This window comes from Bombus impatiens, unplaced genomic scaffold, assembly GCF_000188095.3.
Source record: "Bombus impatiens unplaced genomic scaffold, BIMP_2.2 scf_0537, whole genome shotgun sequence".
NCBI classification, from domain to species: Eukaryota; Metazoa; Arthropoda; class Insecta; order Hymenoptera; family Apidae; genus Bombus; species Bombus impatiens.
In genome coordinates, this window is record NT_176956.1 from 323,787 (window position 1) to 349,441 (window position 25,655).

A 25,655-nucleotide genomic window follows, 5' to 3' on the forward strand; every position below is an offset into this window, starting at 1 on the left:
GGAGCGGGCTTCCGGATACAGCTCTTCGAGCTGTATCCAGCCGTTTATTGGATTCGTGAACTTTGCCACGGGGTATGTAATAACCGAGCGGGCGAAAACCCCGTAAATCCGTGAGAAAAGAAGAGGAGGAAAAGCGAAAGAAAAGAGTGGAGAAGGATAAGGTCGAAGGAAAGGAGAAACTGCCGCTCTTAAGGAGTCTGGACAGATGGAACGATATTATTGTGCCATTGAAACGAGCGCGGTATTGAAAAAGTTTGTTCTCTGCGTATTTCGATAAATGATTAATGCACGGCAACGTGGAAAATTCCCGAACCGATTTTTATTCTCCGTTCGTCTACGTTTCTACATTTTAATAGCTTTCTCCTTCTCGAACGCGATGCTTCTGTACTCTTCGCAATTATATTATCTTCCTAAATGAGTCGTATTCAAAGTTTGTCAAGAATAGCGAAAAAATATATTTTTCTACCACGGTTAGTAAAAAGTTAATCGCTTGACAAATTTTTAACGAAGTTATATCATTTCGAACGTAGTGGAACATTAATTACCATCAAAAGCGAAGTAGCTTGAGTCGAAAATGCCGAAAAAATGGAAATAAATTTATAAATACGAATTCAGGCGGATTAAGAAGTTTTTTAGAAGATTAAGAATGTTCAAATAGAAAGGCAAAGGTAGCGTTCAATCGTCACAACGCTAAGAAATTAATACGATAGAAAGATAAATATATAGTCATAAAGTTTTTATTGAAAATAAGAGAATAAAATTTCTGTATATTTATGAATAAATTTACTTGTATCGTTCTCAAGTGATAATACATATTTTTTAGACGTGTGTAATTAGCACGAGTATTTACCTACAAAAGTTCAACATCAGTTTTATAAGCACAATTTCCAATTGTACTTAACTACATTTTCAAAGTTCAAGCGAACTACGAAGCAAAATTATGACTGAGACTTCGTTCGAAGACGTTGTCACACTCTTTCTATGCGAACGAACGAGTGTAACGTTTTCACGAATGGTATAATAAGTTTTGAAACGCCGAATGACCGCGGCATGTCTCACGAGGTATGCAATTTTACGAGAAAACAGCGAGAAACGATTGATCCGGAATGGCTGGCGCGACAATGACAGGGGAACCACCGCCTTTTCGTCGTGAAGTATATTTTCGGCCGTGAGCTTTTGCTCTCGCAATCGTAAATGCCACTAGATGCAAATACAGTCGTCGGTGAATGGGTCGACTGCATTTACCGCAACAGAATATCGATGCCGTGGAAAGTTTGGCCATACGAATTCACCGAGAGGGTAAACTTTCAGGATACCCTCCGGCTGTCTGAATATTCATCGTGCTGCGACTAAAAACGCAGAAAACTCCTAGTTGTCTCCCTGGAATGACTGGCAGTGATCTCGCGCAATCTATCAACGTAACAGAATCGAAGCATCTTCTCGATCGGAAGGTGTATTTTCGCAGTTTGGAATGCGCGATAACGCGTGCTTCGTCGCGCCAATTGTAGGCGCGTTGAAATATTTCTACCACTTTCGCTAAGTTTGTCGTCGTTGTCCGAATATTCGTTACGTTGATTCAATTTTCTCGAATTTGGGGTACTTCGTTGACTGGAATTTTGAATTTGTCGTTTTCGTGATTGTTGGAGTGAGATAAGGTAAGATCAAGGGATGTTTCCGATACCGTTTGCTCGTCGTGCTGATACTGCAACAGTGCTGATGCTGCGACAAACTGAAAACAGCATGACCGAATCGATAGAACGTCGACTTGGCAAACTTAATTCATTTTCGATCGGTAATCCTGTTTTATCTCTCTGACACAGCAACGATTAAATCAGACGAAAGCATCTTTACGGAAATCGCGATTTCGATGGATGATAATTAATTTCCAATAAATGGGAACGTTCGAAGGAATTTGTTTCGGAGTTAAAATTGTCCGATTCATCGAGTTGGCAATTTCACGATCGCGATATTAAAACACATCGCGATGAACGTTCGTTCAATCGAATGATCGCCGTTTCTCTTCCCTATCCGCTGTTGATCGGTACGTATTTTTAAATACCTGGAAAGTCGAACACTCGCGGATGGACTTATCGGTATGCGTCGCGAATAATACGAAAATTCATTTGGCCTCCGTCGAAAAGCTTGCTAAAACAACAAAGCTCCGGCCAAAACGCGTTTACCGCGCGTTGCACGCCGTGCGTTTATTTTCGTTCGGACTAATTCAGCATTCAGCCGGCATAACCGAGGAAAGTATCGATTTTAAGCCGCGCTGAAATGCGTTTTTAACGTTCTTTTCATTCGTATAAACACTCGATCGAGCCCGTCTCTCCCCAATTACAACGCGTTTTGCACTTTTCGCGACGCGTTTAGATCGCCTGCAGCGATTCGAAGAACGCCGCGCCGGCTGATTCGATGTGAATGTTCGAGAAATGGACAAAAGGGAATAGGTTGAGGTGAGAAAGAGTTGTTAAATGTAATGCGTTAATTCCTCGTTTAATAGAGAGATATTGTATTGCTGTACCTTTCGTGAGATAATAATTCAATGATTATCCTGTGATAAAACGAAATTTCGTTACACGATTATGTTCATATAGGTACAATGACGAGAACATAAATGGAGGAAATCCTTGTACCAAATATAACTTCATTTGCTTCGTAATTATTACTCGAAATAAAAACTTGCAAGATTGTTCTGTCTGAGATCGTATACCTTTGAATTGGATTGACCGAGCTCTTGACTGAACTTTTCAATACCATACTTTTATTTGCTCATACCGTTAGTTAATAATATATACTTTTCCAACCTAGTGGTTTCTCGAATTTATTATATTTCGCAACTTATAATTTATAATTTGGATAAGTATTCTATACGTCGTCCGTGTCTTTATTTATAGCGGCAAGCACAAAAAGTTATACTTTAATTTAATTCAGTTTAAAATTATTGGTCGAAATAAAAATCTACAATGTCTAAGAATACAAGAAGCATATTTCTCAATGCTAGATTCCAAGAAAATCGAGAAATGAGTTTTTCATAATTATATTTTAAACGGGGGTGTGTGTTATAAATTTCAATCGGCTTGGAGTTTCTATTTAACAAATTTTTCGTATGCGTTCTTTTATTTTCTCGCTTATCTTTTTTTTTTTTTTTTATCATCGCTAGTAACGTTCTCTTTTAATACGATATTTTGTCATCGAACGATTTCATCCGAAAGAAGCTTACAAGCAATTCTCTTAAGTAGAGCGACCAGGAGGATCGTATATTCCAGCGATCCTGTTGCGATTATCGCGAGTATTCTCGAATGTGTGATCGTCCTATCGTATTACGACATACTTGAAACGAGAGTTTCCACGAGAGTTCTCACGGTGCTGCTAATCCGAAAGCTCTTCGAGTCGAGGTTACGCTCGTTTGAAAATGCGCGAAGGACTAGCGAAAATAGGACAAAAATTCGGTAAATGTCGAAGAACGTTGGACGCGTCATCTTTCCGAAATACCGACGACGTCATTCGTCGAGAAACTTTTTTAGCCTTCGAGCGAGAGTTTTGACACACGTTCATGGCATATTTTTTACTTATACGCTCGACATAACTGACAGTAACTATTATATTTGACATAGCTATAATAATGGTACACTTGAACGATGAATATATACATTTCTTATTTTTCCTGCTTTTTTAAGGCGTACTTAATTTCATACTTATTTCGTTGATTTATTTTTACGTTCAGTCACATTCTTTTTCTCGGCCTTTCTGTGGTCGATCGTTCTTTTTCTAAGAAGATATTTTTTGTCGACACCGGTAAGAATTCTGATAGAGTATGCGATTATCGACGATCGACTGCCACGCGAAGTGGTCACCCGTGTAACGTTCTAAAACTCTCTAAAAGTACAATCCGTTTATTTTTATTAGCCAACTAAGTTAAAACCATATAGTCTACCAACGCACGTTTTCATGACCTCAAGCGATACATCCGATACCTAGAATAACAATGGCAAAAGTGTTGTATAAAGCAGCAGGTTACGTCATCGTGACCATTTATCAAGCTCGAAAACAATAATATCATCTTCTCGGTAATATAGACTTACGCTTCCATTTTCATCTATTATCCCAAGTAAGAAACAAATAATCCAATGATAACATCTTATTTCCAGTATCCTGACACGTGACTCGGGGTAAGTTCCGATTAAAAAAGTTTAAAAAATACCCGAAACCCTTTCTACCTCACATAGACCACAAGAGATCGCAGCATCGTCTTCGGAGACGAATTATCCCGAACGAGCGTACAAATTTATACCTCTCGTTCCCGGAGCAAGCCCTGAAAGGAATGTATTGATAAAATTTTCAGCCATTGGCGAGGTGGTATGGTTGGAATCGTGACTTCGCCGAGTCTATCTCGGCTCCGTTTTCATTGAATAATTGCGCGAATGGTAGGAAGGTGGCGGCGATTCGTTATCAGACGGACGTGTCGTTCGATTCCTCGGATCCGTAGAGTCCGACGGTGGATCACGCGCCTCGCGTGCTGCCGGTCTCACCATGCGACCCGGTGTGTTTCACCAGGAGGAAAGGACGGCGGGTTTCGTGGCTCGCGTGGTCGAAGCGTGCCGTGAGCCAGCGCTGTAAACTTGCCTCGCTCGATCGTGCACATGCATTAAAGAACACTTTCCCAGCGCGGCCACCGATATTCACGATAGGCGGTGCTCGCTGGTTGAGCACTTTATTGCCTCGTCGCGTCGTCGCACGACCACGCATAATTTTCATCCGGCTTCTATGCGTCGAGCTAACGTCACCCCGACGTCGAGCGAATTAATTAACGATTAAGTGTCTCTCTCTCCCATTTCTATCCCCCATGATTCTCTAATCCCCGACCACACTCCGTCTCCTCGCAGAAACGCTGATTATCAGCGTTTAATTATTGCGGGCTAATCGTTGAACGTGTCGCCGGCAAACATCGTGCTCGGATAATTGGGCGTGACGCGTCTATTGTGCGATCTGCTCCCTCTCTTATTTTCTCTCGTCGCTCGAGGCACTTCAAATTATCAACCTCTCGTTTCGATCCGTATACATATCGCGAAGGATTTTTCTCGGTAGTTTTAGTGGAACATGGTGGTTTTCGTTTGCCGTGAAACGAGTGCCAATGAGTGGATTTCGATACAAATTTGTAATATTCGTCGAGTAACAAAGCGGTGAAAGTAATGGAAATGTACATGAAAATTGTAGCTTTATCGCTGTTTTTACGTGTTTATGCTAATTCCTTAAAACTGTCTCGAACATGTACGTGGTATGGTATCGTTTTTAATAAGACTATAGGTACACCGTTACTACTCTGAGTGACGCATCTGTGTACGTTTAATATCGTTTTGTTTAAGCATGGTTCTAGAAATATGCGAAGAACACGCTATATTAACGTTCGCAAACATATTTTAAATAAACTCGGTTGAAGAGTAAGAAACAATCATCTACCGCTGACCTTGCTAGTATTACTACTTCGCTAAAAATGATCAGTTTTCCTCCTTTCGATCGGAAAGAAGCCCGCGGATCAATTGAATACCTACGTGACATGTCGAGTACGTACAAGAATCCCGTAATTTTTTCAACCAAGCAAAGAACAAGCGTCTAACTTAACGAACAGGGGCAAGCGGCTGGCAAGCACGCAAATCGAGCTTCTTTATTTTCACCGCGGCGAAATTTTTTTCCTGGCACAATTTAAATCCGCTTACCATCCCGGCGGCATGCCGGCGCAAGTATTAATTTAAGTTTCAACAACGAACATCCAAAGTTCGCGGAAACAAGGGCATCGCGGTCCGCCGCGCCGGTTTCAAATTCATCGCAAAATTCGTCGGCCCCTCGATTACGCGATGCGGGTACACTTTTATCAAGGTACTGTCGGGCGCGAGAAACGTCACGCGAGAATATCGCGCGTTCGTCTCGGTTCCGCTTCCTGTCCGGCCGCCTCGCTGAAATTACACCCTTAATCGCGAATATTTATCCGCAATTATTATCGTCGCCTCTCGAACGGGCAAAATTACGCGCATTTATGTACGCAGATGTGCTCGAATAATGGGACGGTTTAATTGCGTGACTGCACGACGAATCCTGGGAATTGTACGAACTGTTATATTCATGTGCACGTGTGCGTGTATGCGCGCGCGCGTGAGCGTAGTTATCATGTACGAATGTACGCGTGTACACGTTCGTTGCGCGAGTTAAGGCAGCGAGGACGCTTTGCCAACCTCCTACGGCAGGTAGTTAATTACTTAATTACGTTGCCTTAATTAGCTCATAGTTTTGAAGTCGGGCGCAGACCAAGGCGCGTGATTAACGAATCGCTGTGATAATAAAATGCTCGCCGCTGTCGAAATTCGCGTTCACGCTCCTTTGTACGCCAGAGATGTGAATATGCATCGCGCACAGACGTTCTACGTTTCGCGTGCTTTTATTTCGACTAATTTGCATCACGCTTGTTATTCTCCTTCCGTTTCAACGAGCTTCTCCTTTTGCTACGTTTTGCATCGACATTCTGCTTGACATCTTGACCGTAATTGCGAAAAGGTACGATGAAATTAAGGGTCAATTTTTGTTTACGATAGTGGAGTTTGATCGAAGGTTTCTAGGATGTGGTGTTACCTAGATGTTACGTTATGTAATTACTATTGAATGTTAGTATCGAATTTTCATATTTAAATAGGATTATTTAACACCACGACTCTTAATCGAATAGTCGAATCTGCGAAATTTCGAACGTTTTGCTTTTGTACGTAAATGCCAATTATCGAAATCATACAGGTGCTTTCGGCGAAATTAACATTGACTTTTACTAAGTAGAAATAATTTTATATGTCTATTTGTATTCATTGTACTATTTTGACTGTAATTATCTATGTAGAGTAAATTTGGAAACGTAATGTATGTCGATAATTCTATTGGTAAGAATTATTCAACGACGAATCCTACATCGAAAGATCAAATTTTCAATTTGACGTATCGTGTCAATTCTGATTCTTATTGATCGTTCTTATCGATTACTAAATAATTCTTAGTCTTTTCAAGAATACTTCACTGCGTTCAATCAGGCATTTGTGTTTCGACGTGGCGAAAAGATATTTGGCAGAAACTCGGAAACTCGACGAGAGAATTGTTTACAATTATCGTGACATCAGCGTGCTACCTACGTATATCTATTTCGCCTCGCGAGATTGACATAGAAACGTGAGATCGCAATTTTTCTCGAAGAAAAAGCTAGGATGAAAGAGCAGGTTCGATTCGACGCTCTAAGAATTAAAGTCACGTTTACGTATAAAGAGGTTGGCTGTTCACAGAGGCAGATCGTTATCCGACGTAATCGATAACAGAAGGGGTTCCGCTTATTTCAGCGAATTCAATTTCAAATCGAGCCCTCGGGCTGCTTTCTCTCTCTCTCTCTCTCTCACTCCCCTCTCCCCCACTCTTTCTCTCTGAATACCCGTTCTAACCAATTTAATTACAGTATCCTTCTTTGTGATGCGATATGTTACCGATCGAGCTGCCATTATATGAATGGGATCTAAAGAATAATCTTTCGCATAATTAATTCCTCTCATTGTTCCGTACTGTCGTTGAAGTTTGTAGAGAAATTTTGTTCTCCTCAAGATTCATATACAGTGCGTTAACCTACTGTATACCCGGTTGTATTTCTTACTTAGTTAAGGGTAAGGAACATAGGCCTGGAAAAAGAAAAGAAGTAGTATACTTATTTTCTTATAATATATACTTATTTTCCTATAATATCAATTTTTCTTATGTACGGTAATACATTTAAGTAGGGTATAGACGCATCTGTTTTATAAACAAGAGTACACATTTTCTTCGTAATATCTCGTATATAAAAGTAGAAAGGCAGATGATGTTGGGAAAATTGATATATCATGAAATATTTCTCATTGTCGATAAAACGAATGAATTTTTCTAGGCATCGTTATTTAACGGAGTATTATTTAAAAGTTGGAATTCTGTGCGATAAAAAGTAATCACTAGATGGAAATTGAAAATTTAAACGTGTAGTTATTTACAAAACACGCATATTGTACAGGAGTGTACAAAATATTTAAACTAAAGGAGTAACTGTGATATTTAAATGACGCGATAAATCCCTGTTTAGAATCTGATTTTTTAATTATATTCAGAAAAATCCGATTTGACATAAACGTTCGCAGTCTAATGTTAAGCACCCGTGCTAAGACCATTAAGATACGCTTAATTATTTACAACTATCGTTCTTCGAACAAAAAAGAAGTTCACCGACGACATTACAAGAAAAAAATCTGATATTAAAGCCTCGTCTAGATTAGTCAAATTACTTCGATTCAAGCGATTTAAAATTCGCATTGATAAAGCGTGCTCGTATTGCTTGAATTCAAATAGCTTGACTAATGTAAACGAGGCTTAACCGCCTACGCGTCCTATATCTTTACTTCATGTAGTTATTTTCATACTTAATACAGACACGTTAAACCAGATTATATTTCTGTCCATGACACCGCGCGAAGCACAACCAGGCCGAAATTCCAAAGGAAGATCGGATCCATCTTCGCGGACAGTCTCTTGTTTGTGTGCTTAACAGTAATGACAGTCAGACTCTTTGAAACTTGTATTCGTCTCTCCCCATACTTCTTGCCTTATTCTTTGTCTTCAACACTCTTTTTCTGTCATACTTATCCAGGTGTCAGTTCCATTCTTAGAACCCTTCGTTCGTTGCATCTTGCTTTGCCCGTTGAAAACGAGCGCTCCGCTTTTCACGGAAATCTTTATGCGCGAAAATGCGACCAACCGTATTCACCTCGCTTGAACTCGCTACTCTTTCTTTTTTTTCCTTTTCTTCCTTCTTTCTTGTCGAATCGCTAAATACTCGTATTTTCCCGTTCACGTGCTAGCAAAATCGAGAAACGTCACTTTTTAAACAAATTTTTTCAATTTTCAGCCATGTACTTTTAATCATTCTCGACGATTTGTCGTATATGAAGTTCGCGTAAAAAATACACGATAAGTCACATTCTTTGTTTTTCGTATAAGAGAAATTTTAAAATCCAATAGCTTGTTAACCAATCGCATATTACCAAAATTGTGTCGTTATTAAATTTGGCCCTGAAGTTTGTTGCAACAAGTAAGTACTTCCTTTTAGGTATTTTATATGCAAATTGCACCGCCCCATGTGCAACGCAATTCTTTGAAACTTCAGTATATATCTCAATTTCTTTCCTTAGATTGGTACACCTTGAAACTTGCCATAAATGCATAAACGTCTGCGTTCTCTTCATTATACATTTTTCAGATACTCTTCATTTAGATCTCTTCGGCTGAAATTTTGTATTTTAATGGTTGGTGGTCCAGTATTGATACAAATTCGAGAACAAACAGAAATGGCAAAGGACGTCGATTTATCCGGTCAACGGTATTCCTTTTGTAGACGCGTTTTAGCATTACCATAAAATAACACGTTTACAGATATTCGTCGGTGGTAATTCAAATTTCAACTTGACGTTGGGGCGGATTTCGTCGGTCTCGAATTTATGGGATTAACGCGGATATATTTTCCACGTTGTACTTTGCCGGTGCGACACAAGAGTTACATAATGAAATAATACGCGTTTGTAAATCCATTTTATGTAACGCTTAAATTCCAGTTCTCCTGTTAACTGGGCAAATTATTGAGCTTGCTCGCATGCTGTTGATCGGACCTGCGAACTTCCGTGCCCGATCGTGCGATTACGCTATCCAATGTCGACGTAATTTATGATTTTCCTCTTTTATTTTTTATCCTTATTATATACTCATTGTTTTTTATCCTTTCTTTTCTGCTTTCTTTTCTGTTCCCTGGATACAACATCGTTTGTGGTGATGTGTATGTAGTACGATGATAAAGTTGTGCGCGCGCGTGCACAGTATGTATAGAAGTTGGTCTAAGACGATTATTTTTAACGCTGTTGCTTTTGTATCTGAATTATGTAACTATCCTTTTTTATCCATTATATTTTCTAGATGTATAAGGGCCCGGATTTTTATTTTACTTTTCCCTTTTTTATTCTTATTCTTTGAATTCTTCTTTTCCACAGTAGCTTACTATTCTTTAGCTGTCTTTGTTTATAATTAGTTTACCTCTACTTTTTACTTGGTCTATTCTTCGTTCCTTGATAGTGTTATTTACTTTACCATACCCTGCTACCTTTCATTATTCCCCTCTCCTATTTTTATTTTTCTGGGCCATTAAATATCGAGTAATATGTGTCATTTGTGAACTAGAATTGTATCATTTCGTGTACTTCGCCAAGGGAATTGCACGATAATTTATCCATTTATCGACACAAATATAAGGGAGAAATAGTACAGCGAGCCAGAATTGGAGAACAAAGATAGAAATATAGTTTGAAATATTATTAATACAGATTTCGTTAACTATATAAGGTGATCTAGTTAGTCCACATTAGAATAAACTTAACTAAATACGATCGAATCATCGAAGGATCCACATTATCATAAATCAATTAACGTCAACTTTCACTCAGATGGAAATAAATATTTATCGTATATCTATATAAAAGATATGTACGTGTCTGTAGCTATTTCTTTTTGCCGCATCACTGTAATTATAATCATTCGTATTTAAGTACGTGTATTATTACACATATATGTATATATTACTGAAAGAAAAAAGTAGCAAACGTTTGGTTAAAATAAAACTGAATTCAACGTTAGAATTAATAAACGAACGTAATAAAATAGTAACCCTTGATTTGAAGTTCACTGTTTCAAAAACGAAGTACAATGAATCGCGTCCTTTCTATTTCCCACTCTCGTTCGCCAGTCCGGGAAATTGGATCTTCCGTGTTCTCCATGTACCAGCGTCGTCTTTCAACTCTTTACTCGTTCAGCTCCGTTCTCGGATAACGTCGCCTAAGCTTCACTAGCGAGTAAAAGGTGAAAGACCTTCTTCGTTCTGGCTTCGTCGCTAAGAAAATTAAGACTAAACGTACCTTCGACATGCAGAACTGGAAATGTAATGAATTATTTGTAAGACATTCAAAACAGGGCGTGGCTTGACATTTGATTCTAACTTATTGAAGTACTTTACGCGTAACATCAGCAAAATCTATCGATGCGCATGGGACGTCTAAAAAAGTACAAGTACCTTTATGGAATTTTAATCTGCCAACCGCTTAACATATAGATATTTTTATGACACATACAGATTAGTTTAGCCGATTGTTCTAATCTCATTGATCCTTATAAATGAAAATTATACAGGGTGGTTGGTAACTGGTGATACAAGAGGAAAGGGGGTGATTCTGCGCGAAAAAAGAAGTCGAAAATATAGAATAAAAAATATAGAATAAAAATTTATAGAATAAAAGAAAAACGTCAATCGAGACAACGATCTACAGTGAGATCCGTTATAACGAGACGCGATAAAGTGCACGCGTACCGAGCGAAAATTCAAAGTCGATTTTCTCGAAAACAAAACCTCGAACGAACAATTTTTATTCTATATTTTCGACTTCTTTTTCGCGTAGAATCACCCTCTTTCCGCTTGTACCACCAGTTACCAACCACCCTGTAGAATTATTCCAATCTAAATTCTAAGTGTAAATTTAGTGTTCCTATAGCATTATTTCGGCTATTCAGATGGAAAATTCTCAACAAAGATAATTCACTCTTCGATCGTGCTACGTGCTATAAATGGAACGCCGTTGTCCACGTTAAGCAACGAAAAGAACGTGCAAGTGTCAACTTGCAGTTCCAACTTGTCATTTACGACACAGTGTAACGTCGTCTCTCGTAATCTCTCGACGCCTCCAAGTTTTTTTATTCCTAAATTCTCCGCTGATACCGACCACGCTCTTACGATTGCAGCGTTCCATTATCCAGCGATTAGGCTGTTTCATAATACGAACGTACTGATCCGCTCTGCGTATCGTAATTCCTACGTCAACCAAATTCACATAAGAACGCAGTGCTGGTCCTATGACGCGTAGCGCCAAATAATCTCAATCTTCTGGCATTGAGTGGCGGAAGAATCGTGGTCGTCGTATTCGTAGGAAAAACAGCCGTTCCGTCCTTACGTTTTTCCTACGTCGCTGAGAAACTGCTCTTTTCCACACGCGCACCACCACCTGTCGCTGTTTTGACACTTCGACTGCCACGTTGGTCATTGGTGAGCGTTTCAGAAAATCGAATGAAAATTGACAATTAGGGTACTTTCAATATAACCGATGAATAGACGACACTTCGAAGGATTAAACATTTTCGTGGAAGAACAAATCTTGTCGAGTCACCCCCTTGCCGCTTGTACCACCAGTTACCAATCACCCTGTATATTGAAAGAAATCTAAGTACTAATACACAGAGATGTATCTACCTTGCTTTAGCGATATTGCGAACAATAGTTTTACACGCTTCGTAAAATTTGTATCAGCTGCTCTATGTACCATGGGTGATGGTTAACAATGATACGAAGTGCGTTAGATATGAAACGAGAGAGTATATGTTTTACGTTGCCCATTGCCGTAGTGCGTTAGCGTACAGGCGGTAAAGCCACGTAAAGAGCACCAGCCGTGACTAATTCTGCTCTACGGAAGCATTTTTTCCAGAGAGCCGGCGTCAAACATGAACAAAGTCGTTGGCATTGCTCATATGCAACCATAAAGCCGCGCATAAGTGGCCTGTCGTACCGTTAATCCCGCGCAATCGTAAAGCGGGTAACATAAAATATACGGGCTCTTGTCACGACAATCTCGTTCGCGAGTCAGCTTCTCGCATTCCGCTTCGGGGCTTGTTACCGGCGCGGCGCGTGGATATTGAGTTGTTCGACGTTGACTTCATTATGTGTGAGAATACAGCAAAGATTCTTTTCTGCCTGTGTTATTGCAACTTTTGTTCTGAATAGAGCCTCTTTTTCGTCGTTTCTTTCGTTGCAATGAAACTTCGTTAAAAAAAAGGAAGCGGCGAAGTCTCCGCACGAGGGAATTGCGTTACTCTCGCTGAAAGAAGCTTACCAGGATAATATTCGAAATAGCATTGATTTCGTAAACCTCCGTATGCTGCGACACTTTTGTTTCTAAGTGGAATTTATCAACGTCACTTTATCTCTTATTAGATTCGATAATTTGAGCTCGATATTCGTTCATCAACATTTGCTTACAATTATCAATTATTTTATTCTGGAGATTTTAATAGCCAAGTCCATTCGTCATTTACACTTTAGCGATAGATGTGCGTATAGCGTTTATAAAAATTGGATTATTTTCTAACCGCAGATATATTCCTTTCACGAAACATTATTTGTATAAAGCGATAAATTTCTCGCAGTATTCGATTTATCGCGACAGTTCGGAGCAACAAAAGCTTCGTTATCTCAAAATGGCCACACGGCAAGCGTAGATACGTATAAAACATCAAAACGACTTTTTAACGCGAGAATTAAAAAGCGCGACGGTGCTTATAAGCTGTAATTGAAACAAAACATTCAACAGAGCGAACGACGAGGCAAACAAAAATGAAAAGCCAGATTAATTTTGCAGTAATCGATATTCGGGTGAAAAAAAAGTATATTGAAAAATATATCGCTTTTCAGATTTGTTACGCGCATCCGTTTGACTTACAATGCATCCCGTCACACAGCAAACGGTTTATATTAACGCTCGCTGTAAAGGTCAATTTGTTTGCATCCATTGGAAAATTTTTTCAAAATTATAATCACGCTCGTGTAACGTTACGTCAAAGGAATCGAACACACGTTTTTTCGTCGAAATGAATTCGACGCTTTGCGAAAAACAAACAGGTTTAATCGATTCGCGATATTTCGCTGTTGACATTAAACGTTTCGTGTCTCGTTGGATGATAGTCGTGTTTTTTCTCGTATGTTTCTCGACTTCCTAAAATACGCTCCCCTACGCTCCTAATACGAATAAGTACGAAACGAGAAGGCTGACGTTAATTTATCCTAGCGAATCGAAGCGATAAGAGAGTCAGATTGTGGCGTACTTGCTCGCTCTAATGGATCAGATCCCTGCGGAATTGCTTATTGCCTGTCAATGTTCTCTGTCGACCATTTCGCAGTTCTACGCGCTTTGCATCGAACGGATTGCTGTCCCGTTACCTTTGAACTAGCACCGAAAACGTTTCTCTTCTGCCAACGTTTCCGATTCACGATCCTCGTATCATCGCCGGGGAAAAGTATTTCGTGATAGAACGCGGTATCTTATCGGATTCGTAGATCTTTCGGAGGATCTTCATTTTCAAAGAACCTATCTTTAGTCTTTCATCTTCTTGCCGAGTTTAAACATTAGAACGTCTATCGTGTGGTTTGACGTTCTAGTAAGAGTCTTTCGTGATCTTATTATGCTGTGCGGCTAATGTAATAGAAGCCTTTCAGAAATAGATCACGAATATTTGTTCACTTATGGGAGATTCGAAAGTTGCAAAAACGAGTAAAACGCGTATAATAGGAAAAGACGTTGGAGCAATCACCTAACACGGTTCTGGGATAGAACGCCGTCTGCGTTCGTCTGTGACGATGACCTTTTCACGCTCGAATTAAACTATAATTTCATTCGATAAAAACAGTTTCAAATTTCAGTGCGTTATTAGTAATTAATAAAAAATAATCGTCCTCTGACAAAGAAATTCTGCCCTGAAAGAGATAGAAAGTAAAAAGATTAATATCGAATACCACAATATGCCAGGTAAATATTTCACTGGAATCAGTTTAACACCGAACTGTTTAAGAAAATAGACTGTAAGTGATTATTAATCTTGGCAGTTTAACCGTCGATTCTTCCTTAAACTAGCGACGTAGCGTATCGAAGAACATTTCACTGATGATATTTTCGTTTTACGGAGATGAGACGTTTAAGGTGGTTTCGACAATGTTTAAACGTCACGAGCGAGGCAGTGGGAATGTTTGAACTGCAGAGTTGTGAATTTAACTGCACTATAATAATTAATTATAATAAGAAACTGTTAAATGCGTCTTGTACTTGAACACGGTACAGTTTATTATGACTTGCTGATATTTCGATCGATGAATCTTGCTTCAATTATCCATGTCAGATGTTGCAAGAGACTTATTTAATAAATATCTCGATACAAAAGTTCGATGCATTATCGATACACAGTTTTTGCGAAAGAAATAGATCGTTCAAAACGACGAGAGAAATATTGTATGTTAAACGTATAATGTCAGAGAGATGAGATCCTGGAACATCGGATAACTTATTCATCGATGAATACATAATTTCTTATAACTGATTTGAATAGACGATGTCATAATCCTCGGTGTGGAGAGCGCGATATTATGGTAGGTATCATTAAATAGTAAAAACACAATGAATCGTACTTTCATCTAAAATGCAACTTCTGCGCGAAGCGATTATGCGTAATTCAGAGAATCGAGCATTAAAATTATTTAGCAGTTTCGAAAAGTTTTACGAATTTGAATCTACTGTTTGAAATTGAAACAAGTATCATTATATAGTATGTATCGTAGACAATGCATATCACGGTATTATATACGTACATAGAAATTGATCATTTCCAAGTGCATGAACGCTTACGAGATGATTTTATATTTCATATTTTATTATTGGAATATCATTATTGTACTTTATTCGTACGATATTTGAAATCGCACGATTTTTAAACTACGAACAATGGATTGTTACAATGGTACGTGCATAGTACGATACTCTTTTACTTCGTACTTTATATTTGTGACATGATTCTCCCTATACAACAGTAGGGAAAGATGATAAGAAAGCTCAAGAAGATGATAGGAATCCTGAGGGTGAAAATTCATTCATCCGTTCACCCTACGTATCGTAACATTAAATTCCAAGATTTCTTGCTCCCTCTCTGTGGTTCAGATATTGTCCTTTCTTATCTGTTTCCGTTGTCAAAATAATCTTACCAGTAACACTTAATGCGCAAATCAAAGAACGCTCTCAGATTATCGATATATTCTTAATATTTCAAGATTCTCAATTGAAAGGATCGACATATATCGTCGATACAGAATTGCCAGTATTTATCGACAAATCGCATCTTCCTTGAGAACCTCGAGATATTGAGATATTATTGTTCGTGTGGGGCCACTCTAACATCACACTGGGGAATTAAATTAAATTCTCCCGCAATATATTAAAAACCTAATCTAACTGTTTTAATTCCACCCTAAATCATATCACTCGGCAAACATTAATTACCAAGTCCAATGTAATTCACATCTTCCCTCTCTCAGCAAGGTCGTGTTACCTCAGCTTAGATATTATCGCGCGTATAATATTCTCAATAAGGGGCAAACAAATAATTCTCGTGGCTCGTGCAGAAAGTTTCGAGTCGGTGCTCGTCTTGCGCTTGCATTTCGTAGATTGAACAAGAAGCGGGAGTTGCGGTGGTCCTTCGACGGTGGCGCGCAGTTAGAGCAGCAATTTACGTTTAAACAGCGCTGGGCGTAATCTGTTTAAACTCGTGGAACAATGTACGGAGGACGTGGCGACGTTATCTGTGCAGCTTAGCGAAACTGAACGCCTACAAACAGTGAAACACGGACGGACGGCTTCGAGGTTTGCGACGTCTCGACTTCGGTCTCCGGTTATTCCGATTGTTTCGTGCGCGAACGGCGAATTTGAGTCGTGAATTGTTCGGAAAGAGTGGCTTGTATGGTATATCGATTTTCCAACGTGACGCGGCGTTCCAAGGTATTTGCTACTCACCCGGTGAACGTCGCTTCCGGTCACTGGTGACTCGAAGATAACGCGGCATTGCCCGGAGAATTCGTTAGAGGATTCGTTACGGGATACACTGGCGTATCTTACTCGCCGTAAGACGAAGTTTAGTTTCTTTTCTGACAATGAGTCGTACAACTTGCACGTGATCGTTGTTCTACTAAAAAATTAGCTATTTCGTGCCAACGAGATATTGGCGATTTTTCATATTGCACTTGTAACGGTTACATACGATCCTCGTGTCTCTGAATGTGATATCAAATAGTACGATCGAATCGTGTTATCTTTACCAATTTATAGAATGAAAAGATTTACTCTTAAAGGTGAATGCGAAATAGATGCACCGATATGTACGATAACGTAACGTTGCGAAAATCCGGTAGATTCCATCTAACGTAATCTCCTACGATCTGGAAACGTAGCAAGATACAAGCACGTTGCCTCTTGTCGATAACAGATTTCAAACAGTCGAGACGATCTGCGGTTAAAAGTGGCGGCTAAAATTAACGTAGCAGCGGTAGCGAAGCGAAAACAATAACGAAGCAATCGGCACGAAATAGATTAGATCGGTGAATCGAGATTTTCGGCCGGGTGTTTTATCGCGCGCACTGCCCGCGCCATCGCGTCCGGCGATTTATTACAATTGCTTTAACGGCGTATCAGAGCTCTTTGCACGATAAATTACCGTTGTATTGACCGAAAACCGAAGCTTCGGTGTAAATCGTACGAGCCAGGTCATGAAACTGAAACACCGTAGATTTCGTGGGTTTCGATTCTGCCGATGGTCAGAGAAGGGTGAAATCGTTGTGGTCAGCTGGATTAGGTCTGATTCGATTCTGGCGCAGCCTCTTGCCAAGATCCATTTCCCTTCCGAGGGTCTGGCCGTTTTCGAATTGGGCCAATATCGGTGGACCAACTTTGCGAAGTGGCCAGGAAGGTAACCAGAAGTGTCATCGAAAGCCCTTTTTATGCCCTCGATGTCCCGGCTTGATAGTGAAATGATATAGGCCGCGATGGAGGACGAAGAGGTTGAGGAGGGTTCGATGTGCTTGCTCGCCCGTCGTCGAATTTTTCCGCGCTGTGAATTCTTCGCCGAGGTCATCTCGGATCGGACGAGAGCGTCACCTCCCTCGGACTTCCATATATTTGCAATTTAAATCCCTCGTTATTTTGGTAACGTCCGACTCGCAGGAAATTGGGAAATGAATACCGTAAGAGCACGGTATTCCGCGGCAGATAAGTGAAAATATCGGGTCGCAATTTCGCGGCTCTGTGTGTAATTATATGAATTGGTTATTGGATCTTCTGCATCTAATAATTAGCTCCTCGTCGCGGATTTAATATCGTTCTAAATGTTATCCACGATTAACTTGGAAATGTTCGCATTTACAGAAATTTTGTTTGGTCATCCTGAAAATTACAGGCAACGCGAGAATCTCCTCGGCGCAGCTTCTATCGCGTTTGATTGAAATTACACGCGTGGAAGAAACGCGCGACCGATTGTATCGCGATCGTGGTAAATTCTATAGCGCTCTTAAAATTGATCGCGTTACGCAGCCGATGATTTTGAGGAATCCAAGAACGGTCGGTGTGAAATAGGGTTTGTCAATGAAGTTGCAGCCCTTAGTCCCCGCAGGAGTCTGAAACCCGTGTTTCCGATCATCCGATTGGGGCTACGTGGTGCATAGTCGGTCGGTGCTTACTATCTCTTGGCACGCCACCACCACCGCCGCCATCAACCACCACAGTTCCTTCTATACCCCGGCACACGGCACGCCAATCCCTAATCCTGCCTGGTAATTGTTTTTGTACCCTCTGTGTCAGCCAATTATCGATTGAGCCCGAAAACCGGGCGCAATCAATTATTTCGAAAGTCTCCAGTTAAACCTTTCGCAAGCGACCTTTCGCGCGTGTTTCTTTTTTATCCCACATATGCTCGTTTCTGGTACGTTTTAGTATTGTGCGTGGTTTGTTCGTGCGTTTGAAAGAATGTTCATTGTGGTCGTAAATGAAACGTAATGCGGCAGACGGAAAAGACTCGACGAATGCATGTTTGAACGCAATATGCTTTGGTACGTATAAACGAATATTTATACAATTTTCTGTCATCGCTGTTTTTTTATTAATGTTTCTTAGAACTTTCTTATCGTTACCTTTTTTCTCCTTTGCATCGCTTTTTTACATATTGCTCGATATTTTTGGTAAAAGAGAAAAGGGATGAACATTTTCTGACAACTTACTACGAATAAATGGGGGATCTTTTTACGCAGTTATGAAAAATTCAAAGAAGCAACAATACACGCAGCAAAAATATATATACAAAAATACATAAAATATATAAAATATCCGAAGTAGAGTATACGTCGCTAAAACAAACCTCCCATTTCCTTCCAGCTCCAGATTTCTTTCAGTAGCCTGAACAAAAATATAATCCTGTGTTTTAAATCCACGATCTAGTTATGGTAAAGCACACAGGATTAAAATAAATCGTTAGAATTTCAAGGTATTGTTCGTAAATTTATTTAAAATTCGTTTTGACTCTTGTAATTTCAGATACGAGATATACCATAAAGCTCAGTGGCATAGATACTAACATTAATATTTATTACTGTTTGCAATCGATCACATTAAAGTTCATTCCTATAAATCGTCGAACACGAATACACGTTACGTTAATGAATTTTTCCATTTCCATAGCGATGTTAACGTCCCGTTAGTTTTTCCGTCGTTTATTTCGACCATACGATATTTTACGGTTCGCCAACATTTCTGTAATACACGTGTATATGTTTATGCGTTCTCGGTGCATTCGATTCACGTTGAATTCGGCAAATTTCGGGGATGAGGGGGATTAACTCGTCGGCAAGAAAGTTCGTTGAGTACGAAGCGTGGAAATTACCATTAAATATGAATATTTTATGCCACCCCCGGTGCGCTGAATTCTCGGACGTTAGTTAGTGTATTTCACGCGCACACGCGCAGCGAGCAGCGAATGTGACGATGAAGCAATACTTTCCCGTGCAATAATACCATATTTATGTAAGCAAATTCCCGGCCTCTCATCGGGAGAGGCTTTCGAAGAAGAATTTGCATTTATTTGAGGAGTAGCTTATATACCAGTTGCTCGAAAGCCCCGTCCTCTTTTTCATGCAAATTCGAACGACTTTGTCGTAGCCAGGAGGGGAAACTTTCAACTCCTCGCGTTACAAAGCGGAAGTTAAGTTTTCTTTCCTAACCCACACTCGATGCGATGCTCTAACCTTTTAAATATTTAGGATATGTTAGTTGTAATAGATGCTCGATGATTTTCCCTCGTTTGTCGAAAATATATTATTAGATCGTTCCGAAAGTTTGTATGGTTTTAAGCTATTCCTTCTGAAAGAAACAGCTCAGTAAAAAATACGATTTAATTTAACGAAAAGTTTCCAATTTATTAATATGCATGTAACACTTTTCACCCTTTTTTCTTTATTAATTTTGGAAGTCTTTCTGTCTCTTTCGTAAGTGGAAGAACCGCTCTGAAAAGGACATTTTGCTTACTTGACCATTTACATACATACAAATAAAATAGCATTCGATGTGTGTTAGAAATACTATTTAATATGTCTCAACATAAAATTACGTAGAATTTCCGGTGTTTAGAAGACGTCTACGTCTAAAATGATATATTACGAAAGAAAAGAAATGTGACAGTATAAGAAGTCAATTGTTTGATCTACGCGTATGCCAGATTAAACACTCACCTGGTTAGAAAAATATGATCGGATTGATTTGATATTGTGTCATGGAAATTTTGGTTCGATTATATCAAGCATAACCCAATTAAATTCAATTACGCGTCATCTCTTTGTATCAAGTAAAAAAACATGATACAACTTTTTCTACCTATATTTAAAAATTAAATAAAAATAAAAATGATACATAAATGTTTACTAATGCAAAAATGCCAACATAAAAATCCTACTTTGTACACGTGAATATTAAACGAATATCTTCAAAAAGCAAAGTAAACAGTTTCTACGTTCAAATCGTTAATCACTGTCACGTACCCACATATTCATCTGCTGCTCAAAACGTCCGGAAATTCTACAAAGTAACAAATTCACGGGTCAAACAGATCAAAGTCTGAAAGAACAAAAATAGCATCGAAACGGTCCACGGTGATGCATAAAAACGAAACAAAATCTCGCAAATATTTGCCTCGTAATATCTTGAACGCGACTGAATAGGATCAGATTACAAACGGATGAACACTATTTGCGCATGCCGACGTTGGCCAGCTGATTCGCATAGCTACAACGATTTACGAGCAGGAGATTCAGCGATCAATGCCGACGAAAAGTGCAACGAAATTGGAATGCCAGGCGCGAATAATGATCAAAGAGGAACGATGGTAGCACGCGTTCCACGAACCTCCACTCTGCGTAGCCCTGCCACCCGTGGCCGGGTCGCAATGAAAGCGGCAATGACGTATGACATCGTTTCCAGGGCCAGCAAGGCTGAAGAATGAAAAGCATGCGACGCGATATCCGAAGCACGTTACGCGTGTACCAGAGAGTAATGACCAGCGCCGTCTGATCCCGCGGCTGCTGTCGCGATAATTGGATGCTCGTAATTGGCCGAAATAGCACGCAACAGTGAAACCTTCTACGCGCCACTATCCATTGTTGCGGGTTCCGATACATAGACTCCGCTGCATCGCATTCTAATGATACTTGCATTTGGTCGTACAGTGCCTGAGGTGCAACGAAAGAGCTGTTTTGAGAGAATGGTGATATTTGATCTAAAGTTGTGATAATTCTCTCGTGTACGAAAGAATATTTCTGTATTCAGAGGTAGGATCGCGATAGCTATTATTTTATTCTTTGATTTTATAAATCTATCACACCATTCTGAGCCGCAAAAGCTTTTATCGCAGTTTCTTACATGGACCAGGGATAAAAACAAAAGAACATCTTAAATCTATCGATTAAATCTATCGATTGTATCTAGAACTATCTTCTAGTTATTGTAACTAGCTCATCTGCATATGGATGGCGAGCACGAACTCACGTTGTCATTTTCAGCGAGAATTTAGGTTACAAACAATTGTATTTATCGTAACATTTGCATACGAATTAATTAGGTCCAAGTATATCGAGTCTCGTAATAGTTTCGTGTAATTAGAAAAATTTGCTACCGTGAGGATAAAATATAGGGTCTGATAAGGGACGTTTCATTGAAACATAAGGGTGTGTGCAAATACTTTATGTAGTCGCTGTGAGTAAGATACGTACACCTAAGAAGATGTATGTAACGCGATGTATTGTTTCATCTTTGTATTATCTCGTTTCGGAGGAAAATAGACTTGTCCCGTTTTACCGGTGCAATCCGTATACGTAACCATGTCCTTTGTTTCTGAAAATTGCACGCGCTAATCGCAGCGACCCTAATGGAGGAAATAAGAGAACACTGTAGGCACGTGTAATTTTTCATGCTCTTATATTAATGTACAGAAACTGTAGGGACTTAGTTCGCAGATTACGGTAATGAGCCTTGGTACCGATGTCCATGGCATCTTAACGAGTTTCTCTGCATTATAAGTTTCGCGAAAAGTTTCAACTCCATTCAGGAAGGAAACTCGGCCCGCTTGAAACGTCGCTTACCGATGCTCTCAACGTCGCGACATTAAGAGACATTATTCCGGAACTGTCAAGCAATGAACTGCTTGAAATACTATCGTATTCTTCACGCGCACGTAAAGTCTGCTTTGTTAAACGAGTTACTTCGATCCTCGAGGTTGCACGATTTCGACCTGCCCCCCCCCCTCTCGTCTGAAAACAGAGAAGTTCCTAGAAACTTCGGACCTTTTGGGCTTCTTCATCTACATCTTAACGATGTTCAAAAAAAGAACGGCGCGAGAAGTTAGTAATAGCCCTAGAAGTTTCATTGTTCGTAACGGTTTGAATTCGATAAACCTATTTAATTGACGATGTATTTTCCTTGTATCTTAATGTCATTTAATAAAATTTACTATTATTGGTATTATCGATGTAGTAACTGGTGGATTCTTAGAGTAAGGACAAGTGATGATGGTAGAGTTCAAAGTTTAGTTTTATTTTAGTTTTAGTTTAGTTTTATTTTAATAAGTGATATTTAATAACAATAGGACAGTATTAGACTACAATATCGTCGTACGCCGACTCACACTCCGTATCCGCTCAGCTCGCACTCTGCTTCTCGACTGACTCTCTCTGGCCGTTTTAGCACTCTATTGTCTTTTGCTAGGCCCACCGCACACGTGTTCTACAGACGCTCGTAGCCAGGGTCACGTAGGTCTTTTCGGCAAAGCTATTTACCTGAAGGACCAGGTAATGCATTGATGGAGCCGACAGCGCCTCGCCTCTCGCGACATTGTTTGTAGTTAGCTCGACGTTTCTTGGGCCCTTCTCCCCGATACTACATCCATAAATGGGATATGACCGTTTTTATCAACGTTCGCTCGTTCGTCTTAGAAAAATACCATGGAAAAAGAAATAAGAGTACCATCGCGTTTTGGTATCAACATTTTCGTTCATATTTTCGGAAATTAAATTCTCGTATTCCCTGTCTTCTTGATCGTTTAATTCCTAATTACAGACATCTACGGGCGCTACTTCTTGTTAGTCTTCTTATTAGTACTCGATTAGTCTCGCCATTGTAATGGACAGATGTCAAGGAACAGATGAATATAAATTATATCTTGAACCAATGTTAATTTTATAAACGTATATAGTATAGGTTTAATGGATCCATATAATATTTACTCACATTCGTAGGTATTTTAGCTTTCAAACGCATTTGAAATCTAGTGACAGTGCTACTTTTAACGTAACTCGAATACATTGCATACATCTATTATCCGGTCAAATTCTGTCTATGTTTGTTGAAACTATGAAATACATTTATTTATTCAGTGACAATCACAAACCGTCACAAATCTTTTAATTGTCACGTGTGTATTATATATCTTTAAAGATTGGTAATTAGTAATTCGCGTATTAATAAATCCGTAAAATCGACGATGCGACTCCAACGATTTCCAATGCTTAATCTACAAAATTTTATACAGATCAGAGAAAAATGAATTAACTGTAATCGGTATACGAACATTCTTCGAATGAAATGCGACGACGAGGTTTAACTAACCGGTATCTTTTCATCGGAAAAAAGTTGACGGCGTAATTTGAGAGAACATAATTGCTGGCAATTAAACGTCGTTTGAGGAAAACCGAAGGTGGATTTGCATAAGATTCGACAATTGCACCGATAAATTAGTGTCGTTTGTTTGTCTGGCTGCTCACAATGCTGGCTTGCACGATTTTCGGAGATTCCAAGCACGCGATAATGAATTTCGCGCGGACATAGTTTTACCTCGCTTTTTACATCGACTCGCAGGTGTAAATCCTGAAAAATCTCCAACGAAGGCAAACGTCCAATGGATCTCGACAAAAGACGAGGAACGTTCGCTCTCCGATTGCCGGTAATTTTGTTCACTGTCGTGGAACGATCGTACGAAAACTCTGCCGCGTTATCTTTGTGCGCAGCCCCGGAAAAACTGGAATCGCGTCGCAGCGACGTAACCTGTCAACTTATCTCTTGAAATCTCTGACTCCCAGAAGGAAAACCGGACCCGTTTCCGCGATGGATCCCGAACGTTCAGCCGCTGCGCTGTTTGCTTTAACATGGATGCCGCAGACACTTTCCTCTTTGGTTTGCTACCTCGGGTAAAGTGGATGTGTTCTGCTGCTTCGAAACTTCTTTATTTTAAGAAAAATGTTCAAAAAGTATAAAGATAAAAGGGACGTGCTCCGATTCAGAGGAAACAAAGTCTATTTGTGTAATTGAAAAGAGATTCAGATCTGAATCGATAGTTTTACTATATACAGGGTGGTCGGTAACTGGTGGTACAAGCGGAAAGGGGGGGATTCTACGCGAAAAAAGAAGTCGAAAATATAGAATAAAAATTTAAAAATTTAAAAATTTAAAAATTTAAAAATTTAAAAATTTAAAAATTTAAAAATTTAAAAATTTAAAAATTTAAAAATTTAAAAATTTAAAAATTTAAAAATTTAAAAATTTAAAAATTTAAAAATTTAAAAATTTAAAAATTTAAAAATTTAAAAATTTAAAAATTTAAAAATTTAAAAATTTAAAAATTTAAAAATTTAAAAATTTAAAAATTTAAAAATTTAAAAATTTAAAAATTTAAAAATTTAAAAATTTAAAAATTTAAAAATTTAAAAATTTAAAAATTTAAAAATTTAAAAATTTAAAAATTTAAAAATTTAAAAATTTAAAAATTTAAAAATTTAAAAATTTAAAAATTTAAAAATTTAAAAATTTAAAAATTTAAAAATTTAAAAATTTAAAAATTTAAAAATTTAAAAATTTAAAAATTTAAAAATTTAAAAATTTAAAAATTTAAAAATTTAAAAATTTAAAAATTTAAAAATTTAAACATTTAAAAATTTAAACATTTAAAAATTTTAAAAATTAAAAAAATAACGTCAATCGAAACAACGATCTACAGTAAGATCCGTTATAACGAGACGTGATAAAGTGCACGCGTACCGAGCGAAAATTCAAAATCGATTTTCTCGAAAACAAAGCCTCAAACGAAAAATTTTTATTCTAAGTTTTCGACTTCTTTTTTCGCGTAGAATCACCCCATTTCCGCTTGTACCACCAGTTACCTACCACCCTGTATATATGTCGGAGATGGAAGGACAGGGGGGCCTCCCTTTTGGAATGTTGGGGAAATCTCCAACACCCTAGTCCAGACTTCTACTATAGCTACACTTAAGTAATAAAAGAAATAGTTGTAATGTTCTGATCCGATTATGGGTACTCAAGGTTTATGACAATAGGCTTGAGCTCGAAGTGACA

The 25,655-nt window shown here is 38.8% G+C and overlaps 1 protein-coding gene and 2 long non-coding RNA genes across 3 annotated transcripts in view; 1 reads left to right on the plus strand and 2 right to left on the minus strand.

Annotated features, from left to right (window-relative positions):
- The window catches only part of LOC100748495 (protein O-mannosyl-transferase TMTC1), a 211,397-nt gene that overhangs the window by 15,543 nt on the left and 170,199 nt on the right, over positions 1-25,655 (plus strand). The window lies entirely within an intron of this gene.
- Positions 5,600-24,675, minus strand: LOC117151933. Its single transcript, XR_004462105.1, has 4 exons — positions 23,409-24,675; positions 13,896-13,898; positions 13,844-13,852; positions 5,600-5,610 (listed from the first exon to the last, which is right to left on the minus strand). It is a non-coding gene; the product is annotated as an uncharacterized LOC117151933 (long non-coding RNA).
- LOC117151931 lies at positions 10,387-11,264 on the minus strand. Its single transcript, XR_004462103.1, has 2 exons — positions 10,754-11,264; positions 10,387-10,667 (listed from the first exon to the last, which is right to left on the minus strand). It is a non-coding gene; the product is annotated as an uncharacterized LOC117151931 (long non-coding RNA).